The sequence below is a fragment of the Dendrobates tinctorius genome, unplaced genomic scaffold, assembly GCF_039654945.1.
Source record: "Dendrobates tinctorius isolate UK_male_01 unplaced genomic scaffold, ASM3965494v1 ptg000049l, whole genome shotgun sequence".
Lineage (NCBI taxonomy): Eukaryota > Metazoa > Chordata > Amphibia > Anura > Dendrobatidae > Dendrobates > Dendrobates tinctorius.
Genome location: NW_027361717.1, coordinates 3379312 through 3400493, shown reverse-complemented (window position 1 = coordinate 3400493; position 21182 = coordinate 3379312).

Below are 21182 nucleotides of genomic sequence, written 5' to 3'. Positions count from 1 at the left end.
ACCTCCTGCAGGTTAAGAGCATAGTCCCGTATACTGTCCTGCGCTCTTTGCTTACACCCAAAGAATCTCATTTTTATTTCAGCTGCAGTGCGGGTGTCAAAGGTGCTTCTTAGCTTAGCCAGGATCTTTTTAACAGTCTCTTTGTCAGTGTCTTGCCAGGCTTTTACTTCTCTTTGCGCTGCACCAGTTAGCTGCCCAATAAGGATGTTCACTTTCTGGCTTTCAGACAGAAGTTACACCTCAAACAAACTGCACAGTCTCTCTTTAAATTCACTCAGGGTATGTGACTCCCCTGAGTACTGAGGTAACCAGGCCGCTCCCGGTATATAGGGCATGGACAGCGGCATTATGGGGACTGCTGCGGTGGGCGCTTGTTCTTGCTGCGCTCTGGAGGCGGTGTTGGCCGCTGCATTCTGCGGTGCCATTGGAGCCACAGCTGCCCTTGCTCCTGCATCTTGTGGCGCTGTGGGGGGTGCGGTGGCGTTCACCGCTGCATCTTCTCTTGCCTCTGACATTCTCCTCCCCCAGTTAACGTTGGCCAGGCCCTGGGTTGCGCTGGCTTACCGGTTGCCGCTCCACAGGCTGGATGATCGGGGGACGCCAGGACTGCAGGCCTCTGCTTCTCACTTCCCGCGCGCTGGTCTCTTCCCGCACAGCACTTCACTTTTCACGCTCTCCGACTGACTCCACCCATGACGGCCTGCCCCTTTGGCTTCCCACGCACGCCAAGTGGCGGGGTAATGGTGGCAATGGCGCAATAAGTCCATGGCACACAACACAGTCTCTGGCACACAGGACCTGGTGGCACCGGGCTCTGTAAATCCTGGTAATGAGGCCAAAATGGATCGCCCGCCAGGGCAGTGGGGTACTCGGTACCGGGCCGGTTTCTCAGAGGGAAGTGTCACAGTAGCGGTGACCCGGCCGTGGCCCTTGGCATCCATGTAAAAGGGGTTAAGTGTGGCTGGTTAAAGTTTATAAGTGGATGATACGTGACGCCACCTGTGGTGCTCGGCAATGAAGGGGTTAAGCCGACGCTGCAGGCAGATCCTCTGGGATAGATGGTATAAGGCAGCAAGATGTAAGAGCTCCCCACAGGTAGAGCTTTAGTCCCAGGGCAGTGAGAATAGGTGTTGAGGAAGAGGGTGCAGTGTTCGGCACAGAGATGTAGCAGTGCTGAAGGGGTTGCAGGAAGAAGGCAATGACACAACAGGGTGCAGTTTCCTTTACCTTTACTTTGCTTTGCAAATGCAGTCCAGGTTCCAGATTACAGATGGAGCAGGATTTGGCCAGCCTGGAAGCAACTCAGGAATCTCTCTATGCAGATGGGCTGTGTAGTCTCCTTTCTAGCTCTTATCTGAGGTACATGCAGTACTGAGTTACACTGAAGTTCCCCTTGCTTGCTCTCTTTTAGAACCCCCTCGTAAGGCAGACAGCTGTAGCCTCCTTCTTCTGGCTGACATGTTGCTGTTGTACCTCCGAGTCTTATGTGGGAACACTGCATTTACAGCTTCCTATTTCTCCGGTTTCTGCTGCAGGAACATCAGTATCACAAACAGCCTCGGCGACCGGATCCTGGAACCTTGCGCCACGCTAGTAGTGAGCCTGAACTCTGCTCAATCCTCTAGCTCTTCTCCTCTGGTCCACACACTTCGCCCTCCTCACATGAACTAACTTCCCCTTCCTGGCCTCCAGAGAGCAGCTTTTCCCCCAGTTTTGGTTCAGAGCTCCCTCTGCTGGCCTGGAGTGGGAACTGTGCTGTGTGTTGTATTTACCTGACAGAGAGACCCTTTATTGCTTCCAAGCCTGACATCACACTCCCTAGGAGGAAGGTAATGCCACTGTGGCGACCATACTCCTGGGGACGCCACATTAGTGCTCCTTTTAAGGAGGGAATTCAGTGAGCAGGAAAAGCAGAGATGAGGCCAGCTCCTGAAATTGAAATCATCTTCAGGGTTGGGACTGGTCTCTGTTTTTCCTGCTCCATTGGTTAGCTCCGCAAGCTAATCATGTCACATTTGAGTATCCCAGCATGCACTGAGGATTCTCAAGTGAAATATCATCAAGCAGGAAGGTAGTAAAAAAAATAATAAAGTAGTTAGAATAAAGAGGCACAGCCAGGGAATTTGTAATTAAATTATATTAGATTAGATTATGGCAATAAATAGATAAACATTTAGGATGAAATCAATGATCGTTTCGGACCACCCCTTTAGGTGTGTAATTAAATGTACTGCTTATTTATGTTAAGTACAGAAAGCGCGAGGCGCGCAGTGCTTCCCAGAAATAGCAGTTTTTTACTCTGTGACGTTCATAATTCTTGCCGGTGCAGTTATTGTGCTGATCTCGTGATAATATTATTTGATGCAACATGGGTAATTATGGCTAGAAGGATACTTTTCTCATAGCTTTATTGCTTTCCTAATAGTGTTGAGCTTTCCGATACCGCAAGTATCGGGTATCAGCCGATATTTGCCGTATCGGAATTCCGATACCGAGTACCGATACTTTTTTCGTATCGGATACCGGAATCGGAAGTCCAAAATGCAATGAGCCACTTTTGTGGCTCTGATTGGCTGCCGAAATGACGTCATCATGATGCGCTGTCTGTGCGCATCATGATGCGCCGTCAGTTCGGGCCTTCGGGAGGGCTGTGCCGACTGTCCGGGGGTCTGTACTGGCCTGCTGGTGGTCTGTGCAGGCTCCGGTGGTCTGTGCCGGCCTGCCGGGGGGCTGTGCCGGCCTGCCGGTGGTCTGTGCAGGCTCCGGTGGTCTGTGCCGGCCTGCCGGTGGTCTGTGCAGGCTCCGGTGGTCTGTGCCGGCCTGCCGGTGGTCTGTGCAGGCTCCGGTGGTCTGTGCCGGCCTGCCGGGGGGGACTGTGCCGGCCTGCCGGTGGTCTGTGCAGGCTCCGGTGGTCTGTGCCGGCCTGCCGGGGGGCTGTGCCGGCCTGCCGGTGGTCTGTGCAGGCATCGTCCGATGGGACTACAAGTCCCATCGGGCGATGCCTGCTACCATGACAGTGGTAGCAGGCATTTCCCACGCAGCAATGGCATAAAGTGAGACTAGGGACTTTTTTTTTTTAAAGTGGTGGAGGAATACAGTGCGGAAGGATACCTACCTTCCATCACTGTATTCCTGGAGCTGGTAGAGAACGGTAGCATCAGCTGATGCTGCTGTTCTCCACGCAAGATGGACGTGGGACCCTCATGGACTTCTGCGGATCGGTGTAAGTATATTGGTGTTTTTTTATTTTGATATTTATTCCTCAGGCGACAATGGCTTCGGGGATCAAAGTGACAAGTGACGGTGAGTATGTACTCTATGTTATAAGTACTGTATGTCTATATGTATGTATTGTATGTAGTATATATGTATGTTGCATGCATGTAGTATATATGCAGTATATATGTAGTATGCATGTTGCATGCATGTGGTATATATGTAGTATGTATGTTGCATGTAGTGTATGTATGTAGTATGTATGTAGTATGCATGTAGTATATATGTACTATGTATGTTACATGTAGTATATATAGTATATATGTAGTATGCATGTTGCATGCATGTAGTATATATGTAGTATGCATGTTGCATGCATGTAGTATATATGTATTATGTATGTAGTATGTATGTAGCATGTATGTAGTATGCATGTTGCATGTAGTATATATGTAGTATGTATGTTACATGTAGTATATATAGCATATATATATATAGTATGCATGTTGCATGCATGTAGTATATATGTTGTATGTATGTTGCATGCATGTAGTATATATGTATTATGTATGTATGTAGCATGTATGTAGTATGTAGCATGCATGTAGTATGTAGCATGTATGTAGTATATATGTTACATGTAGTATATATGTTGTATGTATGTAGTATGCATGTAGTATGTTGCATGTATGTAGTATGTATGTTTCATGTAGTATATATAGTATATATGTAGTATGCATGTAGTATATATGTTATATGTATGTTGCATGCATGTAGTATATATGTATTATGTATGTAACATGTATGTAGTATGCATGTTGCATGTAGTATATATGTAGTATGTATGTTACATGTAGTATATATAGTATATATATATAGTATGCATGTTGCATGCATGTAGTATATATGTTGTATGTATGTTGCATGCATGTAGTATATATGTATTATGTATGTAGTATGTAGCATGTATGTAGTATGTATGTTACATGTAGTATATATGTAGTATGCATGTTGTATGTATGTAGCATGTACATTTTTTTTTTTTTTTTTTTTTTTTTTTTTTTTTACATTCAACACATTAGCCGGATGATGGGACTACTACTGTCCCATCATTGGCTAATGTGTCAATCACTGTCATGGTAGCAGGCATCGCCCGATGGGACTTGTAGTCCCATCGGACGATGCCTGCACAGCCCCCCGGAGCCTGCACAGACCCCCGGCAGGCCGGCACAGCCCCCCAGCAGGCCGGCACAGCCCCCCGGAGCCTGCACAGACCGCCGGCACAGCCCCCCGGCAGGCCGGCACAGACCACCGGAGCCTGCACAGACCCCCCGGCAGGCCGGCACAGCCCCCCGGCAGGCCGGCACAGACCACCGGAGCCTGCACAGACCACCGGCAGGCCAGAACAGACCACCGGAGCCTGCACAGCCCCCCGGCAGGCTGGCACAGCCCCCCGGCAGGCCGGCACAGACCACCGGAGCCTGCACAGCCCAACGGCAGGCCGGCACAGCCCCCCGGCAGGCCGGCACAGACCACCGGAGCCTGCACAGACCACCGGCAGGCCGGCACAGCCCCCCGGCAGGCCAGCACAGACCACCGGAGCCTGCACAGACCCCCCGGCAGGCCGGCACAGCCCCCCAGCAGGCCTGCACAGACCACCGGAGCCTGCACAGACCACCGGCAGGCCGGCACAGCCCCCCGGCAGGCCAGCACAGACCACCGGAGCCTGCACAGACCCCCCGGCAGGCCGGCACAGCCCCCCGGCAGGCCGGCACAGACCACCGGAGCCTGCACAGCCCCCCGGCAGGCTGGCACAGAGCACCGGAGCCTGCACAGATCCCCCGGCAGGCCGGCACAGCCCCCTGAAAGGCCCGTACAGACCCCAGAGAGGCTGTACAAGGCAAAAATAGGTTTTTTCTTATTCCGATACCGGAAGTCCCATAGACTTGAATGGGACTTCCGGTATCGGAATCGGCGATACCCGATATTTTTTTTAGATTGGCCGATACCATCCGATCCGATACTTTTAAGTATCGGACGGTATCGCTCAACACTATTTCCTAATAGTTTGATAATTAAGTTTTATTGGAAATTGTAAGCAGCAGTGTACACGGAAATGCAGTATGTATCAGATGTATTCCCGTTGTAGTTTATTAACTCCATCTTGAAACATGTGGAAAAAAAACATTAAAGTTGATCATACAGGTGCAACTGTGGTGATTGCCAGACATATTTTCACAGCACCAAAATAATGGATATCAAAGCAAACTTTGATGCCGGATATTCAATACCTGATACGTAATACTAGCTGTAGTGTGAACAATGGGACCATCATCCACTGGAAGTGATAGGTACGGAGGTCCTAACAGATATATAAAGTAATTGGCTACTGGCAAAATGTCCACAAACAATTCCAATATGCGATGTAGAAGATAATAACAATAATAAGTTTTATTTATGTAGCGCCAACATATTCCTCAGCTCTTTATAATTAAATAGGGACATGTACAGACCATAAAAACAATACAATGCAGCACATTTCGACAGTAACAGGAGGAGTGAGCGTCCTGCTCGCAAGTTTACCATCTACAATAAATGGCTTCACCCAACCACTAACCATGAGTGGAGAAAAAGTTTTGGTGCTATCATTCATATTCTCTGAAAAAAGGCAAAGAAAGCAAAAATTCTGCCGGGGTATTTAAAGTTTTGAGCACAACTGTATAAGGAAATAAGGGGACACAACAGGTAGAACATGCTTATTATCTACTGTTCAGGCATCATTAGAATAAATAAAGGTTTTCATATAAAGCTGTATGATCCGGTCATCAGCCAGGATATAGCTGAGAGCAGTTACCGTGTGCTGTTGGGTGCAAGGAGGATGTGGAGACATATGAATAGGCAGGAGCAGATTGTGTTTAACATTTTGCAGGGAACATGGGGGAGTTAGGTTAGTGAGTTGAGATGATAGACCTGTCTAAACGGATGTGTTTTTAAAGCATGCTTCAAAACTTACGGGCTAGATATTAGTTGGATCATTTGGGCTAGTGCATTCCAGAAAACTGGTGCAGCACAAGAGAAGTCTTGGAGACGGAGGTAAGAGGGGACGGGACGGGTGATAGAAAGAAATGGGGTAGGAGATATAGGGTGATGCAGAACTGTGGAGGGCTTTGTGCGTGAGAGAGGTGAGTTTGTATTGTATTCTGTAGCAAATGTAGCCAGTGTAATGACTGGCACAGGGTAGAGGCGTCGGTGAAGTGGCCTGATAGAAATACACCATGGCTGCCGCATTTAGGATGGATTGGAGAGAAGAAAATTTGGTTAGAGGGAGACCGATCAAAAGAGTGTTGCAGTAGTCCAAACGAGAATGAATAAGAGCGACAGTAAGAGTTTTTGCAGTTTCAAAGGTGAGAAAAAGTTAGAGATATTTTTATGGTGCAGGTAACATGAGCGAGAAAGTGATTGGATTTGGGGAAGCGTTTCCAAATGGAACATTTTTTTCAAAATTTTAAAAAATGGAACAATGTTGTACTCGAAATCGAGTTTTGTTACTTGCTCAGCGTGGTTCAATGACATCATCTCCATAAGCCTACTTAAGGCCCACTAAGTCACACACCTGTCTCTTAAGATTGGGACACCAGAGTCAATGTTTGGTGTGCTCCACCATCTGTTTTATTTTACTTGAAGTTGCATTCATTCGTGCTGGATTCCATTTCTTCTGACTTAGTGCTCCTGAGATTGCTGTTTGTCCAGCTACTCACAGTTTTACATGTCCTCGAGGAAGCTGCACCAATGTCTGGGTTCCATGTGCACACTATGACTTGAGACTGGGTGAATCCACCTCATCAGGTGAGTCTAAGTTGGTAGATCACTCTTTGGGAGAGTAATAAGGGTCTTGAATTTTCTTCATTTGGACTGTGGATTAGTGGAGTCCAAACTCTTTACAGATGGATTTCTAACTTTTTCCAGCTTAATGACCGTCAACAACTGTGCTTATAAGGTACTCTAAAATCTCCTTTGTTCGTGTCATGATACAATCCTACTAACATGTGGTGTAAATATTACACTATAATATATCTCTGTTCATTAAATAAAACAGATTGCCCATTCACACGTGATTGTCCTCAGAATGATTGAAAACACCAGATTCTAATTACACCTTCAAATTAACTGCTAATCCAAAACGTTCACAAACTTTTGCCACTCTCTGGCATGTTAAACTGAACAAAAAAAAATTGCAAAGTCTAATATATTCTTTTTTTTTCTACTTTTTGGTCTTGTGTGAAAACAGATGAAGTTTTAGGACAAATTAATTCAAAATATGTAAAATCATGAAATATGGAACATTTTCAAACACCATTGAATATAACTTTATTTTACAGAATGTAGCCTATAAACAATTTACCATTAAAGTGGATCTGTCAGCAGATTTCTCAATGTAAGCTGCATAAATAGATTTCTTAGACCTGATGAGACTGGAGTTCTTAAAGCTACAAAATAAAATGCTTATCTTAATAATAGGCAGAAGATAAACATAAGGGATTTGTGCAGCCATTTTGACATGGGTTTTGAAAGTAAGTACACCAGCTAAGTGCTTCTTTTAAATTTCAAATTTGCAAGCATCACCAACTTTTACAAAGTAATACATTTGCCAAGAATTGAATAACTACAAAGCCTCTATTTGCCTGAAAAATATGTGGGTAACACTGAATTTTTTTTGGACTCTATTAAACCCATTATGAACTCTGTCAAACAAAAACAGCTTTTTAGTGTTCCAGTGACCTAAACCTATCTGACTATGGCAAAATAAATGGTTAGCATTGATAACCAGCAGCTTATTTAACAACACACAGAAGTTTTGGAGCTACTTATTTTGTGCAGTATCAACAGTCCAAAAATTATTCCTTTTTGGAGCAATTACAGTGGGTACGGAAAGTAGTTTGACCCCTTTAAATTTTTCACTCTTTGTTTCATTGAAGCCATTTGGTAAATTCAAAAAAGTTCATTTTTTTCTCATTAATGTACACTCTGCACCCCATCTTGACTGAAAAAAACAGAAATGTAGAAATTTTTGCAAAATTTATTAAAAAAGAAAAACTGAAATATCACATGGTCATAAGTATTCAGACCCTTTGCTCAGACACTCATATTTAAGTCACATGCTGTCCATTTCCTTGTGATCCTCCTTGAGATGGCTCTACTCCTTCATTGGAGTCCTGCTGTGTTTAATTAAACTAATAGGACTTGATTTGTAAAAGCACACACCTGTTTGTATAAGACCTCACAGCTCACAGTGCATGTCAGACCAAATGAGAATCATGAGGTCCAAGGAACTGGCCAGGGAGCACAGAGACATAATTGTGACAAGGCACATATCTGGCCAAGCTTACAAAATAATTTATGCAGTATTCAAGGTTCCTAAGAGCACAGTGGCCGCCATAATTCTTAAATGGAAGAAATTTAGGACCCACTGAAGTCTTCCTAGACCTGGCCTTCCAGCCAAACTGAGCAATCGTGGGAGAAGAGCCTTGGTGAGAGAGGGAAAGAACCCAAAGATCACTGTGGTTGAGCCCCAGAGATGCAGTAGAGAGATGGGAGAAAGTTGCACAAAGGCAAAAATCACTGCAGCCCTACGCCAGTCAGGCCTTTATGGCAGAGTGGCCCGATGGAGGCCTCTCCTCAGTGCCAGACATATGAAAGCCCGCACAGAGTTTGCTAAAAAAAACACATGAAGGACTCCCAGACTATGAGAAATAAGATTCTCTTGTCTGATGAGAGGAAAATAGACCTGTTTGGTGATAATTCTAAGTGGTATGTGTGGAGACAACCAGGCACTGCTCATCGCCTAACCAATACAATCCCAATAGTGAAACATGGTGGTGGCAGCATCATGCTATGGGAGTGTTTTTCAGCTGCTGGGACAGGATGACTGGTTGCAATTGAAGGAAACATGAATGCGGTCAAGTACAGAGATATCCTGGATGAAAACCTCTTCCAGAGTGCTGTGGACCTCAAACTAGGCCGAAGGTTCACCCTCCAACAAGACAATGACCCTAAGCACACAGCTAAAATTACAAAGGAGTGGTTTCAGAACAACTCTGTGACCATTCTTGACTAGCCCACCCAGAGCCCTGACCTAAACCCAATTGAGCATCTCTTGAGAGACCTGAAAATGGCTGTCCACCAACGTTCACCATCGAACCTGATGGAACTGGAGAGGGTCTGCAAGGAAGAATGGCAGAGGATTCAAAAATCCAGGTGTGAGAAACTTGTTGCATCATTCCCAAGAAGACTCATGGCTGTAGTGGCTCAAAAGGGTGCTTTTACTCAATACTGAGTAAAGGGTCTGAATACTTATGACCATGTGATATTTCAGTTTTTCTTTTTTAACAAATTTGCAAAAATTTCTACATTTCTGTTTTTTTTCAGTCAAGATGGCGTGCAGAGTGTACATTAATGAGAAAAAAAATGAACTTTTTACATTTATCAAATGGCTGCAATGAAACCAAGAGTGAAACATTTAAAGGGGTCTGAATATTTTCCATACCCACTGTACATGTATTGCTGTTGTTTATACACAGGTGGTGCAGATATTAGAAGCCATAGTATTTTCACACAGTTGGGTTCAAAACTTATCCCTCTTTGTGGAATATCAAGAGCCAAGTGCTTTGCTAATGGCAGGAACTGCACTGGTTAAGGAGAGTGCCTCTGACTGTGGTGCTTCCTCCCCCCCCTGTTCCCCTCATGTTTGGTAGCGCGCTTTTGCATGCCCACCCTATTAATTGGCAGGCGAGGGTTAATTTTTAGCTGGCATGTCAGGTAACCAATCAGGCCAGGAAGGGGTTACCCCAGCCCCTTCCTGTATGTATAAAATAAAGGTATACGGGCAGCTGTCCCTCTTCCCTTGGATATCTAGGTCCTGGAAGAGTTTGTCCCACCCTCCCTCCCTCTTCTTTTTTTATATATGTTCATTGTTTTTCAATATGTTTGCCTTTTGTAGAATTCAAGTCACAGTGGTGAAAGGAAGAAAGGCACATAGTTACAGCTCGTTGGCTGACTTGCCTGTGAATTGGCAGCAGGGCATTAGGCGGCGAGCACATTTTAATAAAGTTAAGTCCCATTAAAATGGTTGTTTTAAAAGCAATTAATAAAAGCTGTGACCGACCTTCACCCATCAATCTGGTTTGCGAGTTTTATTTTGTTATCAAGAGTGGGGAATGGGAAGCGTGCCAGTGGGGTTTTGGCTACAGGTCACCACAGTCATGAAGAAGCAATAGCTTTTTCTCAAGCTGTCCAAAAATTATCCCTTTAATTATGTAAAATGAAACCATGGGCACGCATTCTTTTAGTATAAGTGTAATATATAGCTGCACATTCTCACTGCTGCCATTAACAGATAAGCACAACCTAGAATAGATACCCTGCAGTAAGTAAATAACTATTAGTAATACATGTAAAAACATGAGGATAAAAGTCACCCCACCGCGACAAGGTGTACCCAATGACGATGGTACCTAACTCTAGTGACTTACCTTGTTATGTGCCAAGAGGCCTCAAAATAGATGAAGGGTTGGGGGTGGGCAGAGCTGGACCTGGAGCTGACTGTGTTTTGCACTGGTCTGTGGAAAGCTAGACAAAGTGCCCAGACAAAAATGGAGTGACCCGTGCCCCAAATGTACCAATGACAAGAAACTAAAGCAAAACCGAAAACCATGGGCCAGTAATCCTGTTACTATAAGTGCAACGTGGAGGTACAGATTCACGCTTTGGCTATTAACAGACAAAACCTAGAATAAAAACAATGAATGGACACAATGAGTAGAAAGGCTATAATTAGGGAGACAAAACATGAATACTGTTTGAACATTGGAACATGAAGAAGCAATTGTTTCTCAACTGAGTTTGAAAAATTATATCTTTTTGGAGTCCACAACTGATTTGCTAATCACAAATTGATTAGGCAATTCCAAAGAAATAAAGCTGCCCCAAAATTATCCCCTTTTCTGGAGACAAAACAGGAGTAGTGTTTTCAAAGTGAGCAAGCTATGGCTTGTTGTCACCAAACCTGTTAAAATATCAGCCTGTTAATGTTTGCGTACCCTTAAAGGCATTTATTTCCCAGCATTGGTTGTACAGTCGAGCACTATGAAACACAGTGGACAGCCAGGAGATGTGTGGTTGGCGTGGCTGCGGTAGGAGCAGCATAATAGAGAGTTTGGACAGGGCAAACAAGGAGATGTGTTGCAGTATAGCAAAAGTGATGACAGCCCTTGGCAGCAGCAGAACAGTCTAGCACTATGAAGCATTGGGCAACCAGAGGATGTGTGGCCAGCATGGCTATGCAGTGGTTGTGGGGCAGGAGGAGCAGGATAGAGAGTTAGGGCATTTGCGGCGCCCCAAGGAGTATGGTCACCACACTGGCATTACCTTCCTCCTAGGGAGGGTGATGTCATGCTTGGAATCAACGAAGGGTCTCTCTATCAGTTAAATACAACACACAGCACAGTTCCCACTCCAAGCCAGCAGGGGGAGCTCTGAACCCAACTGAGGGAGGAGCTGCTCTCTGGGGGCCAGGAAGGGGAAGTTAAGTGAGTTCTGTGAGGAGGGCAAAGTGTGTGGGTGTGGAAAAGAGGAGCTAGAGGATTGAGGGGAATTCAGGCCCAGTTCTGGCTTTAAGCGCATGGTTCGGAGTCCGGTATCCGAAGTTGTATGGATGCTGATGGTCCTGCAGGAGAAACCTGGCAGAACAGAAGGCTGTAAATGCTCTGTTCCCAACTAAGTCAAGTATAGCGTGGCACTACCACAAGGTGCACAAGTAGGTTACCCAGACCCAAGTGAATAATAATAAAGTAACTTGGCACTCAACTGAATTGTCCTTTTTAAGTGAAGTTTTTATTTATGTGCAGTCCTACAAAAAGGACTACGTGGATACCGCGTTCAGCCCTGCACACTTGCAATGTACTTCTATAAGCCCCATATTAGCCTTAGGCTTTCGGTCTCACCTGCCCACCTGCAAGCTACTATATATGCCCCATACGGGCCTTTTGCTACCGGTCTCAGTACAGACATTTTCTACAGGTATATTTTTACACCGGTCTCAGTACAGACATCTTCCACAGGCAAATTGCTTCAGCAATCCAGCGGGAACCTCTCCTCATTTCCTTATGGAATATATTGCATCTAATTGAATTACCAGACTGACGAAGGCCAAGTGTAGGCCGAAACGTCTTTTTGTAGGACTGCACATAAATAAAAACTTCACTTAAAAAGGACAATTCAGTTGAGTGCCAATTTACTTTATTACTGTTCCCAACTAAGACTCGGAGGCACAGCAGCAACGAGGGTGAGTCAGAAGAAATAAGAGGCTACGGCTGCCTGCCATACGAGGGGCATTCTAAAGAGAGCAAGCAAGAGGAACTTCAGTGTAACTCAGTACTGCAAGTACCTCAGATAAGCGCTAGGAAGGAGACTACACAACCCATCTGCATAGAGAGATTCCTAAGTTGCTTCCAGGCTAATCAACTCCTGTTCCATCTGTGATCTGGATCCTGGACTGCACTGACAAAGCTCAGTAAAGGTAAAGGAAACTGCACCCGGGTGTGTCAGTGCCTTCTTCCAGAAATGGCCGGAGCGAGCCACCCAACCTCCCATAAGAGGCGTGGGCAGAGGCCAACTTGGCGGAGGGGTTGGAGGGTTTAGTTGGGGGAGCCGATATTAAGGAGGGGGGAGTTACGGGGTATATAGGGGATGGTTGGGGGCGTTTCCCTCCTCTGTTCCCGCTCTTCCACCAAAGAAGCAGTCACACTCACTCAGGATGTCAGGAGTGGATCAGGCCTTGGAGCAGTTGCGGGTCGCAGCCCTGTCGCAGCCTCCGGGCTGGCTTGAAGCGCAGGTGGCCGGGATGATCCCAGGTACCTCTGGGCAGTCGGCCCCGCCGGAAGAGAGGGAGCGCCGATCGAGGTGGGTGAGACCTCCTGAGCGGCTCTCACCCGATGCAGCTCCCCAGGCCTCGCAATCCTCCCTCTAGTGCGTCAATGCCTGGGAGGAATCCTCAGGCCCAGTGAGGCCCTGTGGTGGTGACTAGGCCTCCGCCTCGCTCCTGGCTGGGGGCGGAGCTAGCACGCGCTGGACGACGCAATCGCCCAGCTTCTTTGGGGGGCCGTGGCGGTAGTGTGCACGCCGCACGGCCTGCTTCTCCCTCCAGTCTGACGTCGGCTGTCGGCAGAGTGGTGGCCTGCTGGACAGCAGGGCTGGAGACACCATCCCCCAGCGGCGTTGGGGCATCGCATTCTGCGGGGGGGGTCGCTGCTGCGGAGGCATCGCAGCTGTGCCCGCTTCGGCTCATGGATCCGGGAGTTCCAGGACTTCAGGGGTGGCGCGAGCGGCCTGCAGGACTGCGGTGCAGGTGCCGGCTACCCCCACAGATGGAGGCAGGAGGAATGTTTCGGGCCCCCAGGCACCACGGGGAGCCATTGATGCCTCACTCCAGCAAGATGGGACACTGGCAGGAGCCTTCGGCGGGGTGTCACAGGCGGCATCGTTCTCCAGGGTCTGGCAATCTGGATCCCCCTGGGGCTCAGGCCTCCCACCCCGGTTCTTCCCGTGGGGAGTCTTGGGGGTCAGCAATTCACCGATGAGGCCGTCATCGTCGGGCGCGACGTCCAGAATGCATCTGGGGATCCAGGCTTTCCGGCTGGAGGGCACACAGCCCCCTCGCAGCCTGGTGAGTATGATTCTGTGTCCACTGTTTGTCACCCACTTTTGTCGTCTTTGCTGGTAGATGGGGGGCCACTGGCAAAATCTATTGGTGTTTGGGGTGGGTCAGTGTCGACTGGTTTAGCTACAGTGGGGGGTGTGAGTGATATGCTCGCCGATGTACGTAATCTGCTGTCACGCTTGGAGCGAGACTTTGTCGCGCCATCAACGGTAGCGGCTTGGGTTGGGTCGCAGGCCGGGGGGTCGTCTGGTCAGAGCGGGTTAGAGCCGGCTGTCCGTGCCATCGAACCTGTATCGGTATTGGTGCAAACCAAAAAGGGGGAGTGTCGTGTGTATTTGGACGACCGGGAGCATGGTGAGGTGTATGTATGCTTCGAAGGCCCGCTGGGGGTTCATTTAAAGAAAGAGGTGAAAAAGCGTATTTGAAATGGATGAGTATGTTGAAATATTTTCTTTGTTGCCTCTTGAGAAATTTAACCTGGATAAGAGTAAGAAAGAGGATAGCAAGAAGGAGGAGTAGGAAAAGTGCAGGTGGCGTCTGATCCCTCAGACATTTGTAAACTGACAGCAAGCTTTTGCCATTTTGGCTAGCGTCATTGGGGAAAAAGTCCAGGACAACTGCTCTGCGCTGTTTTGTTACCTGGACTCTATAGGGGAGGCTTATAGAGTGTATGGGGGTCAGGCGTGGCTGAGGTATGATGAGCAATTCCGGCAGAGGAAGGTCCTGTGTCCAGCTATTCGCTGGGGCCAGAAAGATATTGGATTCTGGATGCGTGTGATAGCCCAGAACAGGTTTGGGAGCTCCTTTCATGGGGGGGCTGGGAGCAAAGTAGTAGCAACTCCAGCGCTACAAGTGGAAGCGGGCAAGGGCAGACAGGGATGCATAAGGCGGGGGTGTGCTGGCAATTTAACGATGGCCAGTGTAAGTTTGGGGTAGATTGTAAATTCAAACACCTCTGCTCCAATTGTAACGGCGCCTCACATGGAGCGTCCAAGTGTTTCAAGAAAGGGAAGCCCAGAACCGGGGGTGGAAATTCCCAAGGGGGAGACTCCAGTGAATCTGGAAAGGATGGTCCCCTATCTAAATAGGTACCCGGATAGGGATAGAGCGGTGTTGCTGTATGCGGGATTTAAGGATGGTTTTCTTATCCCTTGTCCTTCGTTTGATATTCCGCTAGTTTTGAAGAATTTGCATTCGGCTCTGTCGCATGCCGCGTTTGTTTCGGAAAAACTTGAAAAAGAAGTTTCTTTGGCCCTTTCGTTTCCCCTCCTTTTCCGGATTTGGTGGTTTACCCTTTGGGAGTTGTTCCGAAGAAAGAGTCGAATAAGTTTCGGCTTATCCAGCATTTGTCCTACCCACGCGGAAAGTCGGTCAATGATGGTATTGATCCAGAGTTCTGTTCGGTGGTATACTCCTCATTTGACGAGGCGGCTCAGTGGGTGCAAAAATGTGGTCGTGGAGCCCTTATGGCAAAAACTGACATTGAATCCGCTTTTCGTCTTTTACCGGTTCACCCCGATAGCATGAAGCTGCTGGGTTGTTTTTGGGAAGGCAGGTTTTTTGTTGATAGGTGTGTACCTATGGGATGTTTGTTGTCCTGTGCGTATTTTGAGGCCTTCAGTTCCTTTCTTGAGTTGGTCGTGCGCGACGTTTCTGGTTTGGAATCGGTTATTCATTACTTGGATGAATTTTTGTGTGTCAGTCCTGCGGATTCATCGCGCTGTCACAGGATTTTGAATGTCATTGAGTGGGTGGCGGACCGTTTTGGAGTCCCTTTGGCGCCCGGAAAAACGAAGGATCCTAGTATGTGTTTGCATTTTTTGGGGATCGTCATCGACACTGTGGAGTGGGAGTTCAGGCTGCCCGAGGACAAACTAGTGGATTTGAGGACGGAGGTGGTCTGAGCGCGCCGTTTGAGAAAAATTTCGCTGCGCGATCTCCAGTCACTGTTGGGGATGCTTAACTTTGCTTGCCGTGTTATGCTGATGGTTCGAGTTTTTTCACGTAGGCTGGCTAGCGCTACTGCGGGGTTTTCGGGTCCCCCATTATTTTGTCAGGTTGTCGTCGGAGCTCAGGGCAGACTTGGCGGTTTGGGAGTCCTTTTTGGAGGAATACAACGGCCGCTCTTTGGTAATGGCGGAGGTTGTAGGGAACGATGCACTAGAGTTGTTTACGGATGCGGCTGGCGGTATCGGTTTTGGGGCCTATTTCAGAGGGCAATGGTGCTCGGCTCATAGAATCATAGAATCATAGAATCGTAGAGTTGGAAGGGACCTCCTGGGCCATCTGGTCCAACCACCTGCTCAAAGCAGGATTCGCTAAATCATCCCAGTCAGATGTCTGTCTAGCCTCTGTTTGAAGACTTCCATTGAAGGAGAACTCACCACTTCTCGTGGCAGCTTGTTCCACTCATTGATCACTCTGTCAAAGTTTTTTCTAATATCTAATCTGTGTCTCCTCCCATTCAGTTTCATCCCATTGCTTCTAGTCTTTCCTTGTGCAAATGAGAATAAAGTTGATCCTTCTACATTGTGACAGCCCTTTAGATATTTGTAGACAGCTATTAAGTCTCCTCTCAGTCTTCTCTTTTGCAAACTAAACAATCCCAAATCCTGCAACCTTTCCTCATAAGACAGGGTTTGCAGACCGGTCACCATTCTGGTTGCTCTTTTCTCAATGGCCTAATGAGTGGATTTCAGCTGGCCTGGTGCGCAACATCATGCTGTTGGAGATTTTTACGATTCTTGTGGCTGTGCATTTGTGGGGGCGGGATTTTAGGAACCGGCGAGTGCGTTTCAATTGCGACAACATGGGCGTTGTGAATGTGATTAATGGCCTTACCGCGTTGTCCCCTCCAGTCGTTCGAGTTTTACAACAGTTGGTGCTATTATGTTTGTCCTTGAATGCGCATGTGACCGCGACGCATGTTCTTCGTGTCAGGAACGAGAGAGCTGACTCTCTCGTTCGCAGTGGGATCGTTTTCGTTCTTTGGCTCCAGAAGCAGAGATCGAGGGGTTAGCCTGTCCTGAAGTGGTGTGGAAGGTGGCTTACGGGCCGCAGAGTCGCTGATTGGATTTTCCTTGGCTCCAAAAACATGGGAGGCCTACCGGGCATCGTGGCAGATGTGGGAGGAGGTCCTTATGGCCGGCCAGGCCAGTGGGTCTGGGCTGGATCAGGAGGGAATTTTGTTGTGCTGGTTGGGGCACGGTGCTACTGAGGGTTGGTCCTGTGCGAAAGTCACGCGCTTATTGGCCGGTTTGTCTTTTGGTTTTCGCTTGCGCAGGAGCATTGATTTGACAAAGACATTTTTGGTCAAACAGGTGGCAAAGGGTTTCCGCCGTTTCGAAGGCGGGGGCGATTTAAGGCGGCCTGTATCTTTTAATTTATTAGAGCAGTTGGGCCGTATTTTGGGGTCGGTTTGTTCTTCGCGCTATGAGGTTTTGTTGTTTCGTCTGGCTTTCTCGTTTGCATTTTTTGGGGCCTTATGGGTGGGGGAGCTTGCTTCCCCAAACAAAGAGTCAATTGGTGGCCTATTGGCCAGGGATGTTGTATTGACCTCACAGGGTGTTGAATTCTGGCTGCGATGGTCCAAGATGGACCAGTCCGGAAAAGGCCGCCGAGTGGTGCTGGGTTGTGTGCCTGGTTCTTCAATGTGCCCCGTTCATTGTTTGCGGAGTTTTTGGGAACTTTGTCACAGCTTGAGTGGTTCCCTGTTGTGCCACGTCGATGGTGGCATCTTGTCTCGGTACCAGTTTGGAGCTGTTTTTAAGAAGTCCATTCGGTTGTTGGGTCTGGACGATTCCTGCTTTGCCTCTCAATCGTTTAGGATAGGAGCGGCGACCGAAGCGGTGGCGGGGGTCTGAGTCCCGCTTCAATACAGCGCATTGGTGGGTGGAAGTCCAATCGGTACAGCAGTTACATTCGGCCTTAGCTTTGTGGGGGGTGGTTCGAATTGATCATGGGAACGGGGAGGTGGCTGTGTGGGCTGCTGTTAAATTATACTTCAAGTATATTTTGATGATAGTATTGCATTTTTGTTTCAGGTGCCGAGCCGCTGCTGGTCTGGATTTTTGGTCACTCCTTCGTTTATTGGGGAGCGTTGCGAGCCAATGTCAGGAATGAAGGCAGACAGCTGGGGTTTCCCAGGACCGTGGCGGTGGTGCGGGGCTCGGCTTCAGGAGCCTGATGTGGCGAAGGGTGTTGCAGGAGATACACGAATGCGCCCGTTTGGACCGTGCACCAGATATTCTCATTCTGCACGCCGGGGGTAACAATTTGGCGGTTCGGGCTTTTCGGGAATTGGTTAAGGATATTAAGCAGGATTGCTTGAGGTTGTGGTTGCTGTACCGGGGGGTCACTATCGTGTGGTCTGAGATAGTTCCACGCAGGCGATGGCGGTCAATGAGATCCTAGGTTAAGGTCAATAGGGCGCGGATAAAAGCCAACAGGGCGGTGTCTTCTTTTGTCGTTAGGAATGGGGGAGTGGCCGTGCGGCACTTTGACTTGGAAAAGGGCGAGAGCGACTTTTGGTTGGCGGACGGTATCCATTTAAATGCAGTTGATTCCGATATTTGGGCCCTCGGCCTTCAGGATGGCATAGAGAGGGATGTAGCATGGTGGGTTGGGGGGTCTCGGGTCGTTGAGGTGTTTAAGGCCCCCTCGTTGTGGCGGTTTTGGAGGAGGGGGGAGTCCTTGAAGTCGGTTGAAATTGGTTTTGGAGACACGGTGTATAGGGTCTCCTCCGTTAAAAGGTATGTTGGTGGTGATCTGGTGAAAGGTGGATGGGGAGTTTTCCGTCAGAAGGGGTGGATCTCCAAGTTGTTTGTGAACAATATTTCTAGGTGTGCTGGTGCTCCTGAGCCTGTGGGGTAACGGCTGGGAGCAAATTGATGGGGTTTGTTCACAGCATTTTGGGCTACTTCACCAAGATCTTGTGGCTTCATGGACCCCTCCTTCAGTGTTCAAGTCATTGTCCTTATGTTATTTATAATACAGTGTTTATTGTTGTTTGTTGGTTTAATAAAAGGCTGCTGTGGCCATATAAATTCCAAAGATAAAATAATAGTGTCCGTGTTTTAGTTTGCGCCGGTATGGGGTTTTTATATTCATGCGGGGGTAAGGGGATGTCGAGATGCTCGGTCTCCCCTGAGGTAAACTACTTGACAATACCAACGTCATGCAACCCCTTCAGCACTGCTACATCTCTGTGCCTAACACTTCACCCTCTCCCTCAACACCTATTACTACTGCCCTGGGACTACAGCTCTACCGGTGGGGAGCTCTTACATCTTGCTGCCTTATACCATCTGTTCCAGAGGATCTGCCAGCAGCGTCGGCTTAACCCCTTCATTGCTGAGCACCACAGGTGGTGTCACGAATCATCTCAATAACTTTATCCCCATCACTCGACCCCTTTTACATTGACTGCCTGAGGCCATGGACCGGGTCACTGCCACTGTGACATCTCCCATTGAAATCAACGGGCCCTGCACCGAGTACCCTACTGCCTCCGGGGCGGGTCAACTTTGGCGTCATGAACAGGATTTATGAAGCCCGGTGCCACGGGTCCTGTGTGCCAGAGACTGTGTTGTGTGTCGTAGAGTTATTGTGCATTTGCAGCCATTACCCCATCACTTGGCGCGTGCGGGAAGCCAAAGGGGCGTGCCATCGTGGGTGGAGCCTGCCAGAAAGCGCGAAAAGTGAGGTGCTGCGCGGGAAGAGACCAGCGGACGGGAAGTGAGGAGCAGAGGCCTGCACTCCCGGCATCCCCCCGATCATCCAGCCTGCGGAGGGGCGACTGGTAAGCCAGTGAGACACAGAGCCTGGCCAACGTTAACTAGGGGGGAAGAGAATGTCTGAGGCAAGAGAAGATACAGCGGTGAACCCCACTGCACCCCCCACAGCGCCGCAAGATGCAAGGGCAAGCGCAGCTGCGGCTCCAATGGCACCGCAAGAACCAGCGCCCACTGCAGCAGTCCCCATAATGCCACTGTCCATGCCCTATATACCGGGAGCAGCCTGGTTACCGCACTATTCAGGGGAGTCACATACCCTGAGTGAATTCAAAGAGAGACTGTGCAGTTTGTTTGAAGTGTATCCTCTGTCTGAAAGCCAAAAAGTGAACATCCTTATTGGGCAGCTAACTGGTGCAGCACAAAGAGAAGTAAAGTCCTGGCAGGACACTGATAAAGAGACTGTTAAAAATATTCTGGCTAAGCTAAAAAGCACCTTTGACACCCACACTGCAGCTGAAATAAAAATGAGATTCTTTGGGTCTAAGCAGAGTACAGGACAGTATACGGGACTATGCTCTTAACCTGCAGGAGGCGCTGTGAGCCTAAAGCAGATTGACCCAGACAGTGTGAAAGATGGAGACAGACTGTTAAAGGAGCAATTCATTGAGGGACTCCTATCCAGTACCCACAGAGCACAGCTGCGCATCATAGCCCTACAAAACCCTGATCTAGACTTTGCAGACTTTAAAGACAGGGCTATCCGGGTGCTGCATGAACCAAATGTCAGCAGTCCAGCGCCCCCTAGGCGCCCAGCGATCACATACCACCAAGAAGCAGCTTCTTTCCCTCCCAGCCCTGTGGAGGCTGACACAACATAATGATCCATCTACAGAACTGCGCCTTCAGGTCCAAGAGCTGACCAAAAATATGGCTGCACTTGCCAAAACTGTGCAGTCCATGCAGGCGTCCTCAAAGGAGAAGATCCAGCTCGCCTCCAGTCCAGAGGATGTCCCGTGGCTATGGAAGAAGAAGATCCCGCCACTCCCAGGGAGAGGCAACGATCGCTATGACCAGGACGGATGTCCCATCTGTCGTCACTGCCACGAGGCAGGCCACATTGCAAGATTCTGTTATTTAAACGATCAACTCCTTGGGCAGAGGGCCAACCCCCAGGAGTAGGACCACAAGGCCCAAAGAACTGGCGAGCCAAGTATGTTGGAGGGCGACCAGTCCTCCCAGTGGTGATTGACGGCATCCCCATGAACGCTTTGCTGGACACTGGCTCTCAGGTGACTACTATGCCATATATCTGTGGCGCCCCTGAGGGTTCAGTTGCCACAGAGGTACTGCACCTCCTCCTGAGGTGTGGTACCCCACCATCCAGGTAAGGTGGGGACACCTGACCACGCTCCAACACCTGCATCCCACACAACATAGTAGTGTAGCAAAGCACCCTTTGGTGACTCACTGCTTGGAACACGAAGAGTGCTGGGAGGTGGGTGGAGCTTAGTCTGCAC